Source organism: Manacus vitellinus, unplaced genomic scaffold (genome assembly GCF_001715985.3).
Source record: "Manacus vitellinus isolate BGI_N305 unplaced genomic scaffold, ASM171598v3 scaffold_1_pilon, whole genome shotgun sequence".
NCBI classification, from domain to species: domain Eukaryota; kingdom Metazoa; phylum Chordata; class Aves; order Passeriformes; family Pipridae; genus Manacus; species Manacus vitellinus.
This window is the reverse complement of record NW_021939396.1, coordinates 15,822,870-15,842,712: the sequence shown is the minus strand read 5'-3', so window position 1 is coordinate 15,842,712 and position 19,843 is coordinate 15,822,870.

Sequence of the window (19,843 nt, the reverse complement as noted above, 5' to 3'; positions counted from 1 at the left end):
CAGAATAGATAGACTCAAAACCTCAAAGAGAGATAGGCATTTAAATCCAGCCAATTTTAAATCTTAGAAAGGATGTTATTCTTTGAAGAAACCATTGAAACTTACTTCATTGTATGTAAAATTCTCTGTTCTAAGTAGACAAAAACAACAACATTTGAAAAGAACAGATATAGGGCTGAGTTATTTGGTTTTGCCTCATTAATTTCTTATTATCATAAATATGATGAATAAGATTGAGCATAATTAGGGGTTAATACATATTTTTAAAAACAGAATCCAGATTTCACATGACCTCAAAGTGGGACCTTTCTGTTTTGGGGCCATTGCATTTCACTTTATTTGTTATAGTACTTTCAGAGATAACTGTCTTTATAGTATGAGAACAGACCTCTGTAAAATGATCTTGGATTGCTAAAAGATTTGATGGAGGTTATAGATTGCATTCATTTTAGTAATCAGTGTTGTTTTATGTAATGATAAAAATATATATTAAAATACATTTCGTAATTCAAAGGACACCACAATCTGTGGTGGGAATTGATAGGAAAACTTAAAAAAACCTGAATAAGTCTTGAAATTTTACCACAAAGGATCTGGGTTCCCTGATTTTTCCTAAACTCTTCTCTAATTTGAATACTGTATTCCCATGGTTTTACATAGATTATTCAATTTTTTTTAAGAAAACTTACTATTTCTTTTTCCTGAAATGAACTATCCTTCATAATTGTCATGTTCTTTCATTGTATTATTGAACTACCTATCGAAAGGTTTGATCATAATCTAGATTCTATACTTATCAGAGATTCACCATAAAAGACTCCTTAGATCTGCTGTGTGGTACAGAGCATAAGCAAGTGAAAGGGGTTATTACACAATACAGACAGCTCAATGAAGGATTGGGAAATATCTAGTTGCTAATGTGTTTTAAATTATATACCCTTATACTATGTGCTTTCTAATATTAGGAAAATTGGTACCCTCACACTCATACTCAGACAAAAGGAATTCATTTAATCTCACATAGGGCATTTTAGCTGTTCAGAACATAATCAGGAATATCAATTTTCTAATCAAACAAAGAAAAAAAGAAAAAATAAAGGGTTTCATTTTGTAGTATAGCAAAAGCAGAAAATCCAGATATAGCTGGCTTAGACAATAAAGACAAAGACACTTCTGTGAAATTATACTGATTTCCTTCAGTGTCATAACTCCTGATGAGCTCCCCTCTTAAGTGTACCAACAGAGTACTACCTCAAGTCCTATTTCCAGAAGCATTGATAGGCTGTAGCATAATTTTTTCTCCATGGATGTCTCTGGCACAGCATTTGAGCCCTTCTGTGTGCCTCTTCCCTTTCCATAGTTTCATATTACTAATATGGACTTTCATACTACTAAATTCTCCAAGACTCTAGCTTATGTATCCCATTCTAAGAAAAAAAATCAGCAGGATGAAAAGTCTAAGGTGTAGGAAACCAAAAGCAGATGAGGTCTTGATAAAATCATAGAATACAGAGTTGGAAGGGGAAAAAATTTTCCCTGATATCTAACCTAAACCTCCCTTGCCCCTTTTGCATGGAAGGCAAGTAAAGGGATAAGTAAGAGTGGTCTCGTCTCATCTGCACATGGGGTTGAGGTGTTTGAGCATGCAGCTGATCCCAGATGCTACGGCACATTCATTGGTGTCATGGGGTAAATACATACCTACATAATTCCAGTGATACCTTTGTAATAAATTAGAACACAGAAGAGGAAACATGATGCTTTCACATGAAAATGAGTAAGTGGAAATTTAGCAAGAATTAGATGAAATAGTAAGGGACAAAAATAAGAAGATAGGTGCTAAAGCATACTCTCCGCTCCAGGTAGGCTGCAGCAGAGTCTCGAACTTTAAATCCAATAAGGTAATTTATTTGAGTGATACAGCAGTAGTAAAGTCTCAAGCTCAGTGCCTCCACAAATAGACTCTGAACAAAGAAATCCCTGTGCAGTTACACCTTTACAATCTAAGTTCCTCACCTCTCTATTGATAGTTCCAGCCAGTAGTAATATTTGTGCCTGGGGTCTTCCCATACCTCATGAGATCCCTTTATTGTCTCTAGGTAGGTAATTTCTTTTCTTACCTCTAAGGTTGCAGCTTCTGCTGATGAGTGAAGCAGCCTTCCTTGTTTCCTTATCTTCCAGTTTGAACCAGCTCAGGGGCCTTGTTTTACTTAACCAGATGAAAGTACAGCTTGCAGAGTAAGGCTTCAGCACATCCACATACTAATGCCAAGTGAGTTATACTAAGTGATTAATACCCTTTATTTTGCTACAGTAGGACTGAGGCAAATAGGGAGATTGGAAGGTGGTTAGACTCCTTCCAAGTTAGACTCCTACAAGTAGGACTCTAACCTTGCATGATACCTGTAAAAATAGCCACACAGTTACAGAACTGTTGCTACCTCTCACAAATCACTTAAAGTCACCACGGTGATATCTATACTTAGTGACATTATATACTATGTGCTGAGAATATAAGAATATGTAATTGTACAGGAAAGAAAAATGACAAAATACATAAGAAGACATAGGGGGTGTCTGTGTGCAAACATAATTTACGGCTTTAATTGGTTCTCCATCCTTGCACTTTTAAATACCTACGGATATTCTTTAATTATTGTCATGTGTATTACCAAATGGTACTTTTCATACTGTTAATATTTTGGATGTTATCTACTGACAAGCAGGTTACAAATTACTTGCTAAATATGGACATTACTTGACAAATATAAGACTTTGTATCGCATTTTACAGATGGTTCAATTAGGCTCTGAGTAAACAAATCAAAGAAGTTCAACCTATTCAGTAAATCTAAGAGAAAGCTGAGAGGTAAAGTCATGATCATAACCCATCAGAGCCTACAGAAGGATTAAAAATAATAATAGAAAGCTCTTCATGCTGGACCACAAACATATAACATGATCCTACCTCTTCAAATTAAGCAAGATAAATTCAGCCTAGGCACACAATTTCAACTACATTTTCTGAGCAATTGCAATAATATCTCAAGAATTCTGCTGGCTTCTCTCTTGCTGGAAACATTTTTATCAAGAGCATTTAGCTAAAGCATGCTTTACTTTAGCACCGACTGCAGGACACACAAATTGTATCAGGAAGCTCATCAGGCTACCTTTAAGTCAGAGATCAAACTGCAAGATTATAGCAGTTTCTTCAAGTCTAGAGTTAATAAACGATGTGATAAGATGAAGATGTGTCTGCTTCTGTACAGCATTCCACACCACTCAAGAGCAATGAATCTAGGGTTGGCCTTTAATAAAATTAGGATTTGTATATGCTGGTCTGTCTCCCATTGACATGTATATTCATATATGATGAAAAAAACCACCAAACCTGTTTTTCTAATGCCTGTTCCTCCTGTTCAGTACAAGAGATCTTCCACAGGTGATTTGACTTTCTATACTGACAGAAAAATTTTCACTAGTTAACATTTATTCAACATTAGTGCTTACCTATTAACATTTATTAATGCATTGTATTGGTTTTAAACAATCGGCTAGGTATAACAATTTTAATTGTATCTTTCCTATATTTACTTTAAATATAGGCAAAATATAAGGGAGAAATGTCTGTCTCTGCAGAATAATTATTCCTTAGTAATTCTTTAATTAATACTAATTTATAATTTACATAATTAAATAAATTTAATTTCTAGTGCAAAAGGATTGTGAGGATAATTTCATAAACTGCACACTTGTAGATTAATCTTTTGACTGTCCCTCTGCATCTGATCTGAGGAACCTCTATCTTACTTCTCAATTCAAAGGTCTTAAGATAGGAGACGTTCTGAACCATAGAAGTACAACTTTGTTCCCTATCTGAATGCCATATATTAGATATTGCCAAGGAACCAAAGTGACTACTTCCAGCATGAAGATTAACCAGCTACAATAATCATATGAACTATTTCTTCTTCTTTCATTTGCAAGTAAATTACTGTGTGTCAAGAAGGCATTTATGGCATCAGTCCCAGTTCTGATATGTTGCTCTGACCTGGAAGAAATCCAGGGGTAATTCAGGAAAATTAGTCAATATTCAATCTGTAGGAAAAATAATGCCATCATTCAGCAGAGTCTAACCTCACTTCTTAATTAAGCAAGAAGTTAGTGGTCTTCAAGAGAGTGGTAGCCTGTATCTTTCAAAGCTAACATTAATTGTACAACAGCTCACTAATGGAGGAGCACAGAACAGAAACATAGTTCCATATCCCCTCTCCTCCCCTCTCCTCTTGAGTATGTTCTACCACCATTTTATTTTGTATCCTCCTCCAGCAAAAGCTTTTTATGTCAAAATATTTAATAATATATCCTGTACATTCTATGATATGAAAAATCTCAGGTCACTCTTTGGAACCTGAAGATTTTTTAGACTAAACATCATAATTTATTTTTGGACATGTGCTTATGACTGCAAGAACCACATAATGTGTGACAGAGGCATCATACTGAATATACACTACAGTCATTTTTAATTAAAGTGCATAAAAGGTATCATTTTGCTTAAAAGAATACTAAGAAGATTCTTTATTATCAATGTATTTCTTGTGATTTAAATGCTCAAAATATAATCTGTAAAAACTTGGACTATTGTTGATTTTTACAAATGTGACTGCACCATTAGATCTTTATTACAAAGCTGGGCTTCATGTTTCTTGACTAAAATACAAACCACAGTCAACAAAGAAATCCACAATTTTCCACAGATTAAATTCAGTTTTTATAAGAAAGATTGTTTACTTGCATTCTGTGTGAATTGGACTTGCTGCAAGAACCAATGTAATGCAAAAGACTTCGTGGTTAGGAACTATATTCCTAGTTCCTAAAATTCTAACAGCAAGAACAGTTGAGCAGTAGATTAGACTGCCTTTGCAATCTGTTTCAGGGGAGGTTATTGTTAATAACAATACTTGGGCAGGGTTTTGGTTTTGTACTAGGTGGAATGAATTTAAGTTATAAATATATATATATATATATAAATAAAACAAATTTAAATTTAAAAAAATGTAACAAATCAGGTTTGCAATGAATGAGCTAATGCTGCATCCACATCAGCAAAAATCATATATTGTTAACAATTGATCCAATATTTAGGAACTGAAGCTCCACTGTAACTCAGAGGTAATACTGTGACCAATCCAAATTCTTTCTTGTTCTGTTTTCTCTTACACTGTTCGGTTTTTAACATTAACAAGGATTGTGACATAGTCAACAACTGTAAGAATTAAGAGAAAATTAATGTTGCATATTAAAATTCCATCATAGTCATCAAAGCTGAATTTTCTATTGCTGTATAGACAAATCATAAGAATTAGAATTTAAAAAGAGAAAGATCAGTTATTTACCACAATCTGAGAAAACAACAAGGTGTTTTTTAACTGCACTGATGGAAGAGGAAACTATAGTAGCTAGCTGAAATGCTTCACAACCATGACAATAAATCATTAAGAAGAAGAAATAAGTGAAGCAATTTCTGACGTCATTTTCAAATGGCAGCAACGAAGTGGAAAATTGTTATACTGTGGAGAAGAACATTTACTAGTACTATAATAAATCATTTACTGAATACTATCACAGTTTAAATTAAAATAATTTATAATTAAGTTTAAAGGCTGTTTGAATATATTGGTTTTTTATATGACTCCCAGTAAATGTTATTCCGCTTGCCTGTTAGCTTAAAAGAAAAAGCTAAATATCTAATTCAAAATGATCCTATGTAGTAGGCTTCTGGAGTAGCTTTCAATAACTGCTTCCATTCCTTACCCTGAGAAGAGTTCAGATATGACACTTATTACAGAAGTGGGTAATTGTGAAAATTATTTTCTTAAAGTTTACTCGAAAGAAGAATAGCTTAGATAAAAATACATACAAATTTAAAACAGGATGAAATAGCATTTGAAATATTATCACATTGGTCAACTCCAATATGCTAGTAACAGTACATAGACAGTGCAATAATGTGAGAAAAATTGTGTTTTGTAGCAAAAGTAGAATCAATTGACATAACTTGCCCACTTGACCTTCAACCAGTAATTAGGGATTGATTGCATAGAGAATAAGGTGAAAGAATAAAACTTTAGTGCCAGCATTGAATAAGAAGCACAATCTGGAATACAATTTGAAAATTCTTTATATAGATTTAGAATTTTGTACAGTGTCTTTGACAGAAGTAATGTTGTTGAGAGTATTTAAGAACTTTCCAATTCTGCTAAAATCAAAATAGGTAAATAAATTGGTATTTTTCATGGATAAACAGAATAACCATCAGTGTAATTCTTCATAAAGATATTTCATAGTTTGAATCCATGCTAATGTGAAGCTATAATTTTGAGTGAAATTTGTTTTACTCAATGACAATTTAAAAAAAATATTTTTGTCATTTTTTAAAATGTATCGTAACTTTTTAATTCCATTAACATTGTTTATAACAGTTATAGTCAGAGTATGTATATAATGGATAGAATGTAGAAAATGCTTCATTTCAAGAACGAACACTACATTTTTGCTTATATGTGTAAGATAATAAATACTAATAAATACTAAAAAACAGTAACCATAGCTTTTCACTACTGATTATTTTTCTTGAAGAGTAAGAAATTCCTGAACATTTATATTTTTATATTAGCTTTTCATATTTTAATTCGATGCATCTTCAACTTATGAAAATTGGACAATGTTTCTTAACAACTCTCAAAATAAAACAGAGCATATTTCTTATTTCTCATTCTAAAATACTTACAATAACCTTTTTGTATATTTTGATGTTGAGTTCAATGTCAGCATGTTTGGAAGTTTAGTAGTTGACATGTTTAGCATGTATGATAAATTAGCAATTTTGTAGACTTCACAGCATCTCAATGTGAGCCACCTATAGTCTAAAAGCCACAGAGACATTTTGAGATGTATCTGCACAATCAGCTAACATAGTTACCTGACTCCTGGGTAAATACTCTTTTGTAGCTGGCTGTCTGGGTCAGTGCCCACTTCGTCTGCTTTCACACCCACCTGTGAGGAATCAGTCAGTCTTTGGCCTCTCCTGTGTCCGTGTTTCTTACCTCCACCTGTCCTGACAGTTTAGACTGTCAGTTTAGGCAATCAAATACCATTTTGTACTATGTATATGTAAAACACTCAGCATAATGGATCTCAATTTAGTCTACAGTCTCTGGGCACTCCTGTAACGATGCTGCTGGTACTAACAGTATCTGGCAGGATGGCAGTTATTTTGCATCTACTCTGAATTCTGCTGCTAAAAGCTTTCATGGTATTATTAAAGTATGTATTGGATCAGAATAGTTCTCAAAAAGTCACATTCTACAGCCTTTTTTTTCTTGTCTGATCCAATTATCAAGCTCTATCAGAGTTAGACTTCAATCATTATGATTTCATTCAAATCTTATTTACTCTGTTTCTTGCCTCAGATAATGATTGGTATGTGAAGAATTGCAGCAAAGATGCTGCCTACAAGTCATCCAATCATTCACTGGATGCTGGGTAGGCTTTTCATTGCCCAGATGAGCCAGAAATATTCCAATGTAAATGTTTTATTTTGGATAATTCTGATCTGTAATCATTGCATTTATTACAAACTGTTCTTCAGCTTTTCTTTACATTTAATCAAGTCTTGTCACTTTTAGTTTTGTTGACTAGAACATCAAGAGTAAATATAAATATTTTCCTTTTGTTTATTTCCCACAGAAAGAAAAATAAAACCAGAACCATTAAGGATAATGATAATAATGGAAGCAAGCCCAAATACATCAATACCTTTCAAGCATGTGTTTTAATTCTGGAATAATTTTTATTTATTTTTTTAGGAAAAATAACTTCCAGCAATTGCTAATATTCTTTTGTAGGTGAATCTCATGCAAATCCTGATATATATGTATAGCTTTATGAAGTTTTGTTTATTGAATTCTTTCCAGTAACTAGGGAGTAGATTTACCCTCTCCTTCCTACAGGAATGACTTGAAGAAAATAGTTGCATATTTAAAGTAGCTTCCCGCTTCTAAGGTAAAATCTAGATGATTCACCTCTCTACCAAGAAAACAGCAACTGTATTAAATATTTACAGAATATAGATACAGCATTTACAAGGATGGGTTCCAAATCACAAAAGGGGCAGAAAAGATATCTCAGAAGATTCAATGTGAACTTATAGAAAGACATAAACCCCCAGAACAAAATGTGAGCCACTGACTAGGGAATAGGCAAAGATAAATGAGGCAGTGAAGGAAACCCAGAGAACTTCAAACACTTCAATCTCTTTCCTTCTCTTGCACTTTAGCTTTCTTTATTATTATTTTTTTAATTACCTATTTGGATACATTTATAAATTAATACATCTATATTTGCATATATATGTCTGTGTGTTTATATACATAGACACAAACATATAAACATGTATATATAGAGATATATTTTCCATAAGGTTGCATACACTTACTTATTTACTTTGTTTCTCAGGCCTTTATATGGCCCCAAATACTTCTTCACATGTTTTATTTGCTAGATTTATAATGTGCTTGCACATTAATTGAAACCAACCTTTCCACTTGTTTTAAACATGAAATAAGAAATTATTATGAAAGAAATTAATGTACTTATAAAATTTAGAATTCATTTTAATAATTATCCATTTATTTTAAACGCCAGCATAGAAAAGAGATATTGAGAAACATCTGCCTGGAATGACACACAGATGATTGATTGCAAACTGGGGCTTCATATATGTGTGCAGACATTACCTCTATTTTTATTCTGTGATGCGACTGAGCTGAATGTTGCCTGGTGAAAATATTCTGGTCATGTTCAGTCCTGCCCAGCTGTAGAATGGTGAGAAAATGGAAGTGGGGGCATGGTGCACATCTGTTGTGTTGTCTGCATTTTCTGTGCATCTTTTGTTCTTTTTACTGTAAATGGTCCTTTTTGGATAATGAGCTTCAAAGGTAATCTAGAATACTCAGAAGACTTATATTGCATGAAAGCTGTATTTTGTTATCCTCAGTATTTATAGAGATGCCATCACAGATGATCTAATGAAGATTTTCTATGACATTCCATTATTGTGAAAGGAGGTAACAGAAAAAACATGAGATACATTAAGTGTATGGCACAGGACAAGGACTAGAAAAAGATGTTTTAACCTTCTCTGATCTTGCAGTTTAGTACAGAAACTTACTAAATGTCTAAAAAGAGGTAAAACAGCTCTTCACAAAGGGCAGTGGAAGTCGCAGAGATGTTTTTATGTGTGATGTGTTAAAGGCAGTGGTTACATAGTCTTGTAAAATGACAAAGCATGAAAGATAAACTTGTTGATGTAATATTAATCAGAAGAAATTTTCTACTTCCCATCTGTCATCTTACAACATTAAATGAAAGGCACTTATCAGGAAAGATAACTATTTTTCTTGTCTGCAGCAGAAAACAAGCTATAAGCATATTTAATTAGTTATTGTTTACAAAGCACTTTAAATCCTTGGATAAAAGGTGCTAGATAAATGCTAAGCATGATCATAATTATGCTTTTTTGCTATAGTCTGGCAATGTAATTATGATGTCTGCCCTGTGTTTTCAATGAGCAGGCTATAAAGTATTAAATTTTGAGATTTTTTTCTTACTAGTGTTAGACAGCAATAAGGCTGAATTTTCATTTGAGGTTTATGTCATTGACAAATTCATTTATCAATATGTCCTTGACATTCATCTACTTGACTAACTTACGCTGAATTTTCATGCCATATATATTTTCAGTAATTCAGATGCATTTTATTATTTTGACTTTTTCTACAAAAATGCATATTCGTATGCATTCGTATATGTTACTCAGGACCTGAAACTTTCTCAGAGGAAAATTTGATCTTGATTATAACTTAACTGTTGACTGAGGCTTCTTATAAAATAAAAAGAGGAAAACAAATGCATTATATTATACATAATTACCTTTTCTCCCTATTTTTTTCCTTTTCCTTTGTTGTCAATATGTAAACATTTTATTTCAGATATGTATCAAATTATCCCAATTATGAACTGGGTTCTGGGACACTTGGAACTCTACACAGCTCATTGCAAATGCATAATGCCAAATAGAGGATCTAATGCCGAAATTTAGGGTTCTGAAAGTCTGATCCTTGTAGGTTATCTGTATCTCTCCTACAGGTAATTGGAGTGTTTTTATAGGTATTTCATCCTACTCACCCTGGGTGCGCCCTGACTTTTTTCCACAAGACTTATCAAAGGAAAGTGATAATTCTTTGAAAGAACTTTTATTTTTAAAGTGCAACCAGAATAGCACATACATTTTTTTCATAAAGTATTATTTTACAGTTCAGCCTCGGGAAAGCAGCTGAAGGAGTTTCCACCAGTACTCTTCCCCCTCTATAAGACACCATCACCTTTATATATATGCTTGTCTGATTCATAAAGGAAGCACTATCCATCTCTTCAAAGAAAGCTTTGGCACTATGAAGAAAATAAATCATGTTCAATAAAGAAACTAAAGTCAGATTTGGAGAAAGGATGAAGGAAATATTGCATAGAGAACAAAATGGAGCATGCTGTCTAGAAAGTAGGACACAGTTGCAGGAAGGTTAAGGAAGCTAGGGTTCAAGTTTTTACTCAAACTCTTTTTGTATTTTATCCAGTGACAGTTTAATGACAAAACTGGGACATGTGTGACGTGAACAGTAATAAATCTCTAGGCACCTGCAGACATGAAATGTGAAAAAGTTCAAAGAAGTTAGTCAGGACCTCTTAAGTTTCAGTAATACAATTAGGAACATAGATCTAAATTAATAATGTAAGAAAAAAAATAATTTTAGAACATTTCAATAATATCATAGAGCTGGCATGTCAAAATGCAATTAATTTATCTCCAAGGGGGAATTTCTAGTTTTGATTTTGTGTTGAGTGCTACTAAATGAGATTGAAAAGCCACTCTTCCACAAAATAAAAAATCTGGTGAAACAAGAGAGAGGCCATCTATACAACACATTTTAGAAATGTTGAACTCTTTCATTTATATGTCAAGGTTCTTCATTCTCCCAGTCACTTCCTTTGACTTTTGTGACTGGGGCTGTGTGACTGCAGCACTTGCTGATGAAGATTGAGGCAAAAAAGTCATTGATTGCCTCAGCCTTTTCCATATCTCAGGTAATCAGTTTTTTCCCTAGTCTTCCTTTTATCACCAACATACCTATAGAAGCTTTTCTTGTTGTCCTTGATATCTGTGGCAGGACAGCCCACCCTGAACAGACCTAAAATCCAATAATGCATACTATGCAAGTCATCATGTAGGCCTTCATGCAAGCTATCATGCAAGGTCACCTGCTGGCACCAGGGTCCTGTCTTGGTGTTAAATTATGCTAAGGCCCTCCTGGTTCCCCAGACTTCAAATACATATCCTGTTTTTCGAAACAGGGTGTGACAGATAAGCTAGTCTGAGAGCTTGTAAATCTGTGACTACCAGTCCATCACCTCATAACTAGAAAAGCCCAGTCAAACTTCCATAGGGCAGATCTTCTACATAATTCCTTGAAGTGCCTTCTCCCACGAAGAAGGGACACCTCTTCATGATTACTCACCAGGGTTTGAGAGAAAGAGAGGAATCTGTCCACTATCCCATACAGTGAGTTATATCAGTCTCTACTTAAAGATTGTTTCTTTTGCTAGCTTCTATACAATTGCTTTAATATAATTGTTTTTTTTACAGTCCATGATATTACTTTTTTATATAGTAAACTACTGGTAGATGTTTAGCTTTTACACTGTGTAGTAAATAATTCTGATTAAGATCTTTTCATTTGTTCACCTGTTTGTTAATTTGTCATAATAAATAAATAAATCATTTTATATAAATATATATCTCCATTTTACCATCTTTAAAACCTGTGGGACAAAGTGGTTTAATCACATCTCTGTAATTCCTTTAAATTTAAACCTTTCTCTGAGAAGGAGGTTAGAAAGCAAGGCAGTCCTTTCTGCACCTTGTGACTCACCGGCAAGGCTTTTTAATAACTTTGTCTAAGCCTTCCACTCACCCGTGACAATGTCCCCTGTCGGGGTTGACAGAGAACCTGTCAGCAGCCTGGCAATTAGTGACGAGGAATGTAAACAACTTTTAGGAAATATTTACTGTAATGCCAGACAGAACAAACGTAATGCAGCCCAGACCAAAGGTCACCAGTCAAAATGTGTATAGTGTCACCAATATCATGTCACAGCATGCACAGTGTCTTCAGTGTCACCAATAAGAGTGTGTGCAGTGTCTACAGTTTTTTATGCTTGAGACTTTTGACCAATTGTGTTGTGGCACGATAGTGTACAAAGAGTATAAAAGAAACACTTGAGAGCAATAAACAGCTTCCTGTTCACCTTATACCTGGACTACGTCTGATATCTGTGTCGCTTTGGCCGTTCCGACATTATCAGTGACAGTCCCCTACAAGATTTAATTATTTAGTTTTCCCAACATGATCCCTGACCGCTTGGACAATTTCTCTGTATTCTTCACAGGCTACCTTTCCTTGCTTTCACCTTCTGTAGGCTTCTTTTTTTGTCTGTGTGTTTGAACATGTCCAGGAGCTCTTTGATTAAAAGCATTTGGGTTGAGCACCTTTTGTTGCTCTTCAGATGTTTTCCTGATGATCTGCAACCCCTCCCCAGGATCTTGGCATCTTGTTCTGGAACTGACATCAAACTGGTAGGATTGGGATGGATTGAGGTTGCCATCCTCCAGGAATTTTAATTTACAACCCTCTTCACCAGCTCAACAAGTCTATGACGAAAGATTTTCTTCCCCTTCTCCAACAGATGGACCCCACCTGCCCCCAGCAGAACAGGTTTCTCAAAGCAAGACTCATGGTTTACGTAGCTGAACCTCTCCCTGTGGCAACAGTCCTGTAACCATTTTTTGATTAACCAAATTTGACTGGTCCTTTCAAACACTTTTCCTTTGCCAGGAAAATGATTAGAAAACTATCTTTTCTCCAGTGTCCCTTACTGCTGCTCCAAGGGTTCTCTAATCCTTAATGGTTCTCCTCAGGCTGTTCCTGGCTGTATTACTTGTGCTCACATAAAACAACAGCAGCAGATAATGATCAGTGGGCTCAGTGAGGCTTGGTAACCTCTGGGTAACCTCTCTGATATGAGCCCCTGGTAAGAAGTACACCCTTTTAGAGCATACATTGAGTAAGGTTGGACCTTCAGAGGTCCAGTTACTGCTTCATGGACTCATGGTCATGTGATGTGTTGAATGTTTCTGCAACATACCGGATGCCTTCAGTGGCAACACTTATCAGCGAGAATTAAAGCAGCTACACACCATATTGAGCTGAATCACAAAATCAAACATGTACAGCCCATCATTTACAGTATGAGTGTTTTCTCTGCATTCAGTGGTATTGGCTATTTATAATCTTTGTTATTATAATAACGTACTTATTCCATTCTCATTATTGGTATTTCAGTTTACCTTCCTATCTTTGTAGTAGAAGAACGTAGTTCCTTGACTTTCAATTCTGTCCTCCCCTTATCACTTTTCATTATAAAACTATTTATCTATAATATATGCAGTTTATAGCTTTCAAAAATGCTGTTGAGTTCATTTGTTAAAATGTTTTTCTTTGTTTCTGAAAAAGAAAATTGGTAAATTGCTATGTTTTAGTGTGAAATACAATGGAAAGCAATTTTAAAGTTCATATCAGCAAAACATCTGCACAAAAGCAGAAAATGAAAAAGCAAATACTTTAGCTAGCATAAGATGAACTTTTAGCTATTATTCCAGTTAATTATTTCTGAATATATTCTAAATATTTCTCAATAGAATGTTTCTCTTCTGCTTGGTAAGAATTAACTCTGCTGTATTTGCTTTATATATCTGCTTTAAAGAGAAAACTAGTAAGCATACGCAAAATTCCATTTTGTAGCAGTATTTCAAATTGATATATGCTGATTAAAAATTAAAGATTCTATAGATACACATTTGGTATGTGTGAAAAGAAATCAGTATTTGTACTATTCCTACTTACTATACAATACTTTTAATCCTTTCTGAAAATCAGTTAGGTATCAAGATTTCATTTCCTATCATATTTTCTCAGACTTTAACTTCATGTCACTGTTATGAATAAGAAGGTTAACTATATCCAATAAGATGCTAGCATATGATTATCAGAATATCAGACATAAATTACTATATGGTCCAATTTAACACCTATGGCTTGGAAGAACTTTGAAAATTAAGGACAAAGGGATCTTGGGAGAACAGCTTCTTATTATTTTTCGTATTTTCCAGTTACTGTTGAAAAAGCCCTTATGATTCCTTAGTGTGTTCCTCATTCACAGGAAGTTCTGATCAGCTCTTTTAAGATTATACGTCTGTTGATTTCATACAGCAGCATTATTAAAACTGAAATGAAAGGACAATAGGAGCTTGGTAGAGCAAGACTTGTGGGTCATGGTCAAATTCGTTTAAGTTAGTGTGTCCCACTAATATGTCCTAGTAATCCAAAGCAGGACAGAGAGTAAACTGAAGACTGAAATGGTTTATCATGATGGCTATGGTGAAGTGTCCTGAAAATAAGAGTAAAGATTCAATGTATTTAAGTGAAGAAATTTGAAGAAATTTGGTTTTAGCCTAAGTTAGTTTTCAAACTCAGGTAATACTCAGAAAAGACAAATGAGTCATCTTCAGCTTTGGAATTCCCAAATGTTAAAGCAATAAAAGAAATACTGAATTGTTGCTTTGGGGTAGAAACTCTTACTTCAAAACTGTCTGCCATTGTAGAACTGAACTTTAACATGAAGTATATGAAAAATAAAGTGAAATTCATATGTTGAGGTAATAGACACCTAGAAGATTACTGAAAATGCCCTATAAATGATTGTATTTTCTGTGTCTATGAATTATTTTAACAGTGAAGGAAGAAAAAGGTAGCAATTTCTCTGAAAAAAAGCAAAAATGCAGACTCTTTGAAATTAAGTAAAAATACACAGAGGAAATAATAACTTCGTGTTTCAGCTGCTATGCAGGCATGTCTCTCTTCATTTCCCTCAGCATAAACTTACATGCTTTATTTCTAGACCAAAACATCTCTAGTATTGAGTAAACTGCATTTACACTACAATTTCAGGGATAATGGAGCTCCTCTTTTAGCTCCTGACTTCGGGGATTTCTACAGAAGGGTGGGCAGATGTGAGAGGTCATAGGTTTCTGTGTTAGAGCTTCTGAACTGAACTTCAAGCTACATGAAACAGAAATATACAGAAGGTAAGTTAAAAATATAACTGTGAGAGCAAATAAGTGAGCTGAAAGTGATGCCATGTATCCATTTTGGGAAGAAGTACTCCAGTTTCAATTCACCATGCAGTTAAGCAGTCTTAAAACTGCTGGTGGCCTTCTGATCTACTTAACCGTCTAGAGGCTGCTTCTCACCTCTTCATTTCTTGTTTAAAAATTTCTACTTATACATAATCATGAACTGAACAGAGTGAAGTACAGAGTAAGCAGGGCAGTGCATTCCTAGCAACAAGGCAATCTGGAAATAATTTGCCAGCGTTTCTACAATCTGTGCCTTCTTTTAGTTTGTCATCTGTGCTTAGTGCTACAAGAATATCCTTGAAACTACTCTCAGCCTCACAAGTCCACATAATTGCACCTAAGATAGGCTTTTAGTTATTCTCTTCATATGAACATGCTCACAGATTGTGTCAATACAGTCAGTGCTTTCATCCACAGGGCTGAAATCTACCTTTTCTCCACATTATATAAAAGTCTAAAATACAGAGATGGGTATACCCTTGCACACACAGAGACAGAGTACACACACAGTTTTGCATCAGAGAATATGGTTACTTCAGTGAAGGCAGATAATTATTTGTTAAATTAGAAATGGCAATTACTTTGACAAACTAATTTGACAAAAGAAGCAAAATAATTTTCAGTAAAACAACTGTTCAGATTAGCAGATGTCTCAATTCTTTTTTCCTTTCATTTAGGTAGTGATAATTTACTTCTGGAAATACCACTGCTAAACACTGGAATTGATTGGGGAGTAAAATACAATTTAGTATGAGTAAGCTACAGGTCTGAATTGCTTCTGGATAAGTAAGTACTGGATTGTAAGGATGTAGCAAGCTTTCTAAGTCAATATGAGACTTAGCTATTTTTTTCTGGTAAAAGCTATCACATGTAGCCTGAAGAGTCCTTCAACTTAATACAGAAGAAAATACCCAAGAAAAAGATAGCTACCTATTGAAAAATCTGCATTTTGAGAAAAAATGTGTATGTTTGATTTCCATTTCCAGTTTAACTAGAAACTGAAGAGGCCAAATGCCAACATTAACACTTCATTATTACTATTGTTATTTTCTGGTACCTAGGAGCCAGTCTCCATATATTATTTATAATGTATGAACCCAGAAATTACATTTACCAGAATAAATGGAACAGGGATCACACTACTCTGTATTTGCAGTAAAAGAGAAACTTTTGAAACTTCCACCTTTCCATATTAAAGATGTTAGTTGTCCATTCCTATTAGGCTTTGTGAACAATTAATGCTAACCAAATCGAGTCACTGGTATCAAGAATGAGAGGCCTCATCTGATGCTTATTTTCCAAAAATAAAAATACAGTTTCTTTATATTTTATCCTCCTTCTGTTCATTCCCACCACAAAGTTCACCAGTTTCACAGAGGCTGTCATACCACTAAGAGTTTGTCCACAGTTTGCAGAGGAGACTAAACCACACTATAGTACAATGTGGAACCTGTGAATATTGTGATCAACTTCTCTGTCTTCCAGAATTTAAATAGTTCAGCAGGAACCCTTGAAGGCAACTTCTATCCTTATTAGGAGGGGTGCTAGGGAGGATCAGAAACAATTAAAAGATTGAGAGGCTGTGATCAATAGCTCTATGTCAAGGTGGAGGCCAGAGATGAGTGATGCCCTCCTCTGATACTCTTCAATATCTTCAGTGACAGTGACATGTAATGACATAGACAGTGAGATAGAGTGCACCCTCAGCAGGTTTGCAGATGACACAAAGCTGAGCAGTACAGTTGACACAACAGAAGGGTGGGATGCCATCCAGGGCAACCTGGACAAACTTGAGAAGTGGGCCCACAAGAACCTCATGAAGTTCAGCAACTCCAAGTACAAGGTGCTGCACCTAGGTAGAGGCAATCCCATTCATGAGTGCAGACTAGGAGAAGAACTCACTGTGAGCAGTCCTGCAAAGAAGGACTTGGGGATACTGGTGGAGGAAAGGCTGGACATAAGCCGTCAGCGTGTGCTCACAGTCAAGAAGGTCAAACACATCCTGAGCTGTGTCAAAAGAGGGGTGGCTAGCAGGTTGAAGGAGGTGATTTTCCCCCTCTACTGTGCCCTTCAGAGGCTCCAGCTGGAGTAATGCGTCCAACTCTGGAGTCCTCAGCACAAGAAAGATGTAGACCTGTTATAGTGGGTCCGGGGAGGGGGACACAAACATGATCAGAGGACCAGAGCACCTCTCCTGTGAGAACAGGCTGAGTGAGCTGGGGTTGTTCAGCTGGGTGAAGAAGGGTTATGAGGAGACCTTATAGCAACCTTCCACTACCTGAAGGGGCCTACAAGTGAGCTGGAGAGGGACTGTTTCCAAGGACATGTAGTGATAGGACGAGGGGGAATGGTTTTAAACTAAGAGAAGAGAGATTTAGATTAAACTTGAGGAATATATTCTTTCTTGTGAAAGAAGTCGGGCACTGAAACAGGTTTCCTAGAGAAGCTGTGGCTGCCTCATGCCTGGAAGTGTTCAAGGCCAGTTTGGATGGGACCCTGAGCAACCTGATCTAGTGGGTGGCATCCCTACCCATGACAGAAGGGTTGGAACTAGGTGATTTTTAAGGTCCCTTACAACCCAAGGCATTCCATAATTCTGCGATTCTTCTTGTTGAACTTAAGGAGGTTCCACAATGCCCAATTCCACAGCCTCTCAGTGTCTCTCTGAATGGCAGCACCATCACTAGCGAATTACTTTCCAGTTTTGTATCATTGCAGTATTTCTCAGAAGGCATTCTGTCACATCACACTGTCATACATGACTTGATATTTTTTGTAGCAAAATTCACTAACTGGCAATGTGTTCTCTTTATTGACACATCAGCAGGAAACAAACTCAAAAAAATAAAAAAGTAAAAGGTAATCTGCCACATGGTTTGACAAGCCTGTCATTTTGATGACTAAATGCATCTTACGAAGAAAATAATAATTTCTGTAGCTATTGGCTTTCCTAGAGGGAAAATAAAACTGTCCACCTTACATCTTTTAATCAGATGTTACTTAGTGAACTTTGCTAAGCAAGCTACTCAGAGTCTGGCATTCTCTTTCTAATTAAAAATGGTATCCCCATGAGTTCAGTGGAAGTCTTGATAAGATTAAATTTTCAACGGTTGTCTGTTTCTGTTGCTGACTGTATTTTAGAGAGTGTCAGAATGCTTACCATCCCGGAGAAGGTATTTGTAGACAGATTTACAGGGAACAGATGCAGGTAACAATCAATCATATTTGGTTCAGTGACAGAATTTAATTAGCTGACAACACAGTGAAATATGCTATAAAATAAATTAATTGTTATTCATGTACAAATACATTTCCTTTTCAGGTCTTAATATAACACATAAGAGACAAACAAAAGATCAGCGTATAATGATGATCCATGACTGACTTCAAAATCAGAGATAGAAGTATTACTCCCCCCTCTGCCTGTTGCCAGGATGCTTGCCTTGCAATTGGTAATATGCAGCTGCTTTCACCAATAAAACTATTTTTGTTTTTTTTATGCTCAGTGCTTTGTCTGACATATCTGCTTTTTCTATTGATTTTTAATGTAAGATGGGTCAGCTACTTACAGATATATTAATTCTTGAGGAATGCAAGACTTGTCTCTGCATGAATGAAAAGTGAGGTCAGATATCCTCCCACAGCTGGAAAAGTGACTTATGAAAGTCAATGAAAATAATGAAGTATCCATTTCTAGGCATTTTACTACCTAGATGAGTTTACACCCCAGTTGAGTACTTCAAAGAAAAAACAGCTATGGTGGGAAAAATTTATATCCACTGTAGGAAAGAACAAAAAAAATGTAAAAATTGACTTCTACATTTTTCCCAGAAGACATCAAGTTGAATTAGACTTCTCTTGGAACGGTGGCATGGGACAGTAGAAAGAATCCCTTCTTATATCCGATAGTGCAGTACGGAATTGAATTTAGATATGGCAAAGTGTTTTTATGTTCTTCCTTTTCACATCTTATAACAGTATTTTAAACAGTTATTGAGTGTTTTGAAAGTGGACTTTCTAAATGACTCTTTACAAAGTTAGTACACTCCGTTGAACAAGAAATTAAATGTTACAGGAGGCATCACTTGATTAAAAAAAAAAATGTTCAGACTCTGGCCTAATGGACTATTATGCTGTGATTCCCACCAAAGCATATAAGAAAACACGCAGTGGTTCCGCATCATTACACTTTTGGTAAGTTTTTTTTTTTTGTTAACTCGCTGACTAGAGGTAGCATATTTCTGTCTAGGATTCCCTTTACTGAAATACATGCACTGTGCCATCCTTCCCATGTGTACAAACCCATTTCCCAGATGTGTTAATCTTCCTTTTTCACTTCTGTGATGCAGTAAAAGGCACAATAGCTCTGATCATATAGGGAAGGTCTAGATGTGACCAGAGTGCATATGCCCCAGGAACAATCCTTTCCCAGGTGTAGGAAATATCAATCGAAGATCCAACATGGATCTTA